Consider the following 7103-nt stretch of genomic DNA (forward strand, 5'->3'; position numbering starts at 1 on the left):
GGAAACCCTAGTAAACCCTAATCTGACTAGTCTAATCTCTATGATGCAATGGTGGGAGTGCAAACTTCTAGAAATGATGCCATTACTTCTAGTGATATGAGATGCATGAATTTAAGCTACTTCTACTGAAAAGAACAATGTTTTTGTATTTTTGCTTAAGTGGTTGGAGTTATTATGATTTTGTTTCTTATTAGGGTTTGACTGTGCAGGGGTAGTTCGAAGGGAAAGAAAGCTTGGGAAAGGTCAGGAGGGCTAGGAGAGGTTCCAGGGGATCCCTAACGTCATTCCACAGAAGTCCAAAACGTTCAGGTGCTCGGCAACCGAGTTTGTAGGCTTCTACAGGATGTCTGCAGGGGATCCTACAGGAAGTTCGGGATTTCTACAGGAAGTCTGCTAACTTCTACAGGATGTGCTATAGTTGGAGTTTTGGGTGATGGAGGAGTGGAGGAGTTGTATGGGTGGATAGGTAGGATGGAAAGGGAGCTTATGATGGCTCAGGGACAGAGATATGAGAGGAGGAAAGAGTGGGTACAGTTGGTTGGTGGATAGAAGGGTGGAAGCAACGAAAAGTCCAAGAAGATGGAGCTATGTGAATAGTAGAAGTGTTGGAAGGTAAACGAGATGAACAAAGGTTGGGTAGGTGACTTGGGCACGTTTGAGAAGAAGAAGAAGATAACAGAGTGATGCAACGCAGTGTAAAGGAAACAAATCTGCACAAAACCGAGAATTCATCAACCTATCCTAACTGTGTTATTAATTCAACGAACAACAATGTAAACTTCAGAGAAAAATCGTGCATGGAGTTGGAATGAAGAAGTACTGCTCAAGATCAGAATGCATGGATGGATCTACAATTGAAGTGACTGTGTTGCAGCTTGAATGAAAGTATAAGACTGCGTTTTTTGGTGGTTGGTACGGTCTACACCCCGAATCTCTAAACAGAGATGGCAGTGAGTGCACTGTCAACCTTTTCTTGGAGCTCTAATGAATGCTGATCCTCCTACTCTAATCTAAGCAACTAAAAGCACTTGAACCATAAACTAATCCTACTCAATCACATAAAAGAAATCAAATCAGCAGACTGTAATTTCCAAATGCATGTCAAAACAGAGGAATAAAGTGCTGAAAGGAAAGACAAATAACAATACAAGGAAAAGGAGGTCTATTGCTCTCAGTTTGGGCCCTAACCTGAGAGCTATAGCTCCCTTAAAAACTCATAATTGAATCCAAAGATGCCTGCCTTTATTGAATAATCATGAGTCTAACATCATGCCAAAACTGGCTTACAAAAAGCAAAAACCAAGCTGTAGCTCGTGCTTAGAAATTGCAACAGTAGTTCAAAAGTTCAAAAAGCTCCTATCAAAGGCTACGGCCTTAATATTTATACATGATGAGGATCCAGTTGGCTTCCTCAATACGTGGAGCTTGGCTGTCCAACTGAAAGTTAAACTGCTATAAACTGTTGTTCCTATAGAATCTGTTGGCTGCCTTTAAGCTCGGTGGGGAGAGCTGTTGGAGCTCGGAGTTAGGGTGGAGATCACGAGGGAGGTCATTTAAGGCTGTAGACAACCTCCCTATAAACCTGCAATGCCACCTTTGTTGTCTCCTTGTCTCCTTCTGCGTGGTCTTTGCTCCCTTTAATGCCAAAAAACGTGAAATCATCATGTATTAGCCACATAGATATCATGCCTGCCCTTCTTCCTACAAATAACACGAATATACCAAGAAATGAATGCATAAGTGATAAAAGATGAAGGGTTGAGCAAGGTAAGTAGGCCAAATGAGCCCAAATTGTTACCAAAAATTGGGGCTCATCAACCATCATAAACTAGAATAATAGATCATATCTAATAATCATGAATCATAATCACATATCACATGCATAAGAAAAATTGAAATAAATGTTGATACTTATCCTTCAATCGGTCAGTTGCTTCTACCTTTGTCCTTTTCGTACACACATTAGATCATTTTCCACACCTAGAACACACCCATTACTTTTATTCTCTTCAAATATGTACACATACACATAATGTACATCACACACATACACCCACACATAGCGTACAACACCAGACAATACATACACCTATGCCCGATGTACAACACAACATAATACATACTTCTACATCTGGTGTACAACACAATACATATGTGTACACTGAGTACAACACAACACATACACCTTCACCAAGTGTACAAAACCATAATACATATACATACACCTATGCCCAATGTACAACACCACACAATACATATACATACACAGGGTACAACACAATGAATATACATGTCACAATACAACATTTACACAGTGCAACTAATGCAGTACCCCATGCACACAACACAACATGTACGACATGTACAAAATACCATGTGTACATAGCACCACGTGTACAATGTGTACAAAACACCACATGTACACATCACCACCTGCACAACGTGTACACAACACCACATGTACACAACACCACCTACACAACGTGTACACAACACCACCTGCACAACGTGTACACAACACCATGTGCACACAACACCACATGTACACAACACCGCACACACATAACACCTCATGTACAATATGTACATAGCACCACATGTACACGACACCGCATGTAAAACATGTACTAGTCAACACCATATATACATCGCACCATATGTACAACATGTACACCACACCACATGTACACAACACCACATATACACAACACCATCTACACATAGCACTACATATATGACATGTACATAGCACCATCTATACCCAACGCTACATATGCAACATGCACACAACACTATATGTACACAGTACTACATATGCAACATGCATACAACACTATAGGTACAACATGTACAACATATACACAGCAGTAGTATTGCACATCTAGAGACCACACTATCTCTATCAAGCAACCTTGATTTTCATGTCTTTCCACTATCCATGCTTGTCCTAGCATGTTGCAGATCACACTTCTTTCATTCCGTTGATGTATCCCTCAACATTACCCACCATAGTATAAAAACATAATATTAATTCATATCCACATGATACTAACCTCATAAATCTATCGGGCTACTTTGCCCACTTATTATTCATAGCCAAGAATCTCTTCATGCCATTCACCTGCATAAATATTCATTCTTCCATAGGAATGATCCCTGATGACCCTGTTAGACCACGACATACATACATACACATATACATATAGACACTAGCATAAAACAATCATGATCCTTGACAACCTTGTTAGACAGCAACATATGTACATACATATATACATATAAATACATCAACATTAGCATAATCACAACATTATTACTAGATGATATCAGATCTAAGTTAAGGGGACTCCCTTTATCCGTGCACATCATGCACAACATTGAGAAAAACAGTTCCCAACATAGCCAAGGCATCCGATGCCTCAAATCCATTCACTTTACCTTTCTTGTTACCTTTCTCATGACTATCCTACCACCATCCATTTATCCCAATGGACCCAACCAGTCTAACCGACTGTCATATTCTTTCCGTCAACTACCCTTACTTATGTACCGGCTTCATCCAAGTCTTACAATACCTATTGGGTACCACACAACTCTCCTCAACCTCCATTAGCTTTCCTCCTTCCCCAACTGATTTCCACGACCCTAAAACATAAAAGGCAAGAAAAAGAAACAAACAAAAGAAAACCATGAAAACCAATAGCAATACAACACCACACACAAAGTGGCATGGCCATGCACCAAACATAAGCAAAAACCATAAATCAAGCACAAAAAACCACAAGCACCGAAAGCACAAGATTCTCAACAAACACCATGATTGAATCCCATGAGTTCCCAATTCTTCCAAAGGAAAGCTCAAACTGAGCCTTCTTCAAAATTTCATGGTAGTCTCTTTTGCCATGCAATCCCTGATACTACCATAAACACATAACTGTCAGTGTATAAATGAATATAATAATATACTAGTTACCCTACCTGGTTGTGCCAAGCATGTTGCCTTGCAACTGAACACATCCACAATATCTCTCAAGGGACTCCAATCCTTTGACAAATCTAGCCATAACTTGAAACCACTATTATACCCCATTCCTTTCTTTTACCATTTTCCTTGTTGTAATTGGTTCTTATTATTCGGCCACATCACCCAACTGTTAGTTATATAAAAAAATTAATTCATACCTTGTCACATGATCCAAGTGGATGTTGGTGGCCACCCACCTATCCCACTTGGACCCCCACAACTGTCTCTTTCAGTTTTTCAATTTCCTTAATTGTAGCACAATTTACTATTGTTGGTAGTTTTTCGAGTCCTGAACTTCCGGAGCTGTTTTGAGGCCCTAAATGACATTTTTTGGGAAAATTGGGACCAACATTAATTATAGACCGATGTTGGTCACTCAAAAGTTGTATTCCTCAGATAGATCTTTCTAACGAGGTATTGTGCACGTCAAATGAAGATCGTATGTGAAAGTTACGACCCTGAGAAGTTGATGTATCAATTTACCCAAACAGGGCCCATAGTTTGGTGCTTCATCTCCTAGGGTTAGGTTTTTGGATGTTTAGGGTTTTCCATTGTTTCTCAACAATAAATAAGCCTTTGAGCCTCATTGTAACAAAACTCAGAGGCATGTAGCCGCCACATCTCTTCTCAGGGATAAGCTACTATCACTAGAGCCAATTTATTTCCATTTCTGTTACTAGGCATATTTCAGTATTTTACATTAATAAAATGAAGTATTATTTCTACTGCATCTCTGTATTTATGGTTATATCTGTAATTTGTTGCATTCCTGTTTAAATCTGGATCAGTGGTATCAGAGCGGTCTGCTTTTTCTCTGGTTTTCTTTGCATGTCCCCAACGAGGTTGAGATATAAGGATTTAGGCTTGAATTGGTCGAACCTTTGCAAGACCAACCTCGCAAATCCCAACAACCTCCCATGGTGGATGAAAAGAAAGATGAGGGGGCATGAGATCCTATCAAAATCTTGCTCGAAGAGGCCCTCAAGCGATAAAGGAATGCGATGATGGACAACTTTTCCCACATCCTTCAGCAACTACCCAGGGGCAACACATCTACTTCCAGTAGCTACTATAGAAGTGCCACACCCTTCAAGGTACAAGTTAAGTTTGACATTCCCACATTTGAGGGTTAGATAGATGCAAACGCTGTAGATAGATGGTTAAATATGCTAGAAGGATATTTTTCTATTCATGATTTTTCCGGATGGGAAAAGATTACTTTCACTCTTTTGAAAGCTGCCCCCCATGTCAAGGACTGGTGGGAAACCTATGGCGAGCAGAAGGATGAAAGTAAGACCTCACTGTTTTCAGCCGCACCCATTTGGAATTGATTCTGGGATGCCATCAAGGAGAAGTACTACCTTGTCTGAAGCTATGAGGATAAATACATAAAGTGGACCATGTTGCGGCAAGGAAGGGACCAACACGTGCCATAGTTTACTAATATTTTTCATACCCTTGGCACAAAGTTGGGTATCAAGGATTTTGAGCAGCATTTGTTACTCAAAGACCGCAGCTGCCTACACAGGCACATCAAGGATGACATGGAGCTCCTGAACATCTCCTCGCTAGGCACGGCATACCGTTATGCTATCAAGATCAAGCAAAATTTTAAACAGAAGAAGGGAGACTTCGGATCCGTGAATCTGAAGCAAGGGAAAGGCTTCCCCAAACCGCAGAACCAAGGAAAAAGACAATACGGTGTGACCCAAGACAACCCGATGAAGCCGCAAGAAAAGAACAACACCACGAAGTCAAAGAAGTACACAAGAAAGTGGTGTGAGTTCCATAAGAGCCCCACTCACAACACTAGTGAGTATTGAGCCAAGAAGTCGTTGGTGGCTAAGTTGAAGGCTTCAGAATCAGATGCATGTCCGACCCTGAGTTAGAACCCAACAAGAGGAATGACAAAGGGAAGCAGATCATTGATACGAAGCCCAACGCCATTGTTGCCACCGCCAAGATATAGAAGAATGAGCCCAAAGATCCAGAGGAGGGGGAGCGTATTTTCCATTCACAAATGTGGGTGAAGGGTTCACTGTTGCAATTCATTATTGGCAGTGGCAACTAAAAGAACCTAATTTCAGTAGAGGTCATGAAGCAGCTGGGCCTACTAACCATACCACACCTGCAACCATACAACATCGGGTGGCTTCACCAAGGATGAGATATTCAAGTCCGCCAACAATGTCGCCTTCCCTACAACATCAAGCCCTTCACAGATGAGGTATTTTGTGATGTTGCATCTCTTGATGTTTGTGATGTATTATTAGGCCAACCATACTTGTGGAAGCGACATGCTATGTATGAGACAAGGCCTCACAATGTTATTATTTCTTTGGGTAATTCATTATACAGGATACCGGAGGTAGCCCCACCTACCACCACCTCTTTGATCTTTGCTGAGAAATGTAGTAAGATCATCTCCCAAACTAGGAAATTCATTTTCTTTCTGGTTCACTCTCAAAGTAAGAGGAATATCATAGCCACATCCATGGCCCCTGGGAAGGGTTCCTCCATGCAGCAGAAGCAGGTGGATACGGTCATGAAAAAATATAGGAACATCTTCTCCTCGCTGAAAGGGGTATCGTTGCACTGTCAGATCAAGCATTCATTTGATCTGACTCCCAGAGCACCTCTACCCAACAGGTCAATATATCACCGCTCCATTGTGAAAAATTCCAAGTACAAGCAGCGACATGATCAACATTGGGTGCCACACAAGTTTCAGGTGGGCAACAAATTCCGGTTACATCTGCAAAAATAATGTCTTACAAGAGACCATCGGAAGCTTAGATCAGTCCAATATGGTCCTTACACCATTACCAAGGTTGTGGGAAAAAATTCTTTGAAACACAAGATTCCCCCATTCCTTGGCTTGCACCAAGTGTTCAATATGGATCGCCCTTGACCATGCTTCCTACCATTACTGGACACATCAAAGATTGTAGAATAGCTCACCAAAGACCAAGTTCAACAAACATTTCCCCATATCATGGAGGCTCTCAACGCAATGGGGACCATTGCTTCCTAGGGGGGAGGAATCATCCAGGTGGATGTTGGTGGCCACCCACCTATC

The sequence above is a fragment of the Pinus tabuliformis genome, chromosome 3_1 (genome assembly GCF_031772625.1).
Source record: "Pinus tabuliformis cultivar Carrire ecotype Pingquan chromosome 3_1, CPIR1, whole genome shotgun sequence".
NCBI lineage: Eukaryota > Viridiplantae > Streptophyta > Pinopsida > Pinales > Pinaceae > Pinus > Pinus tabuliformis.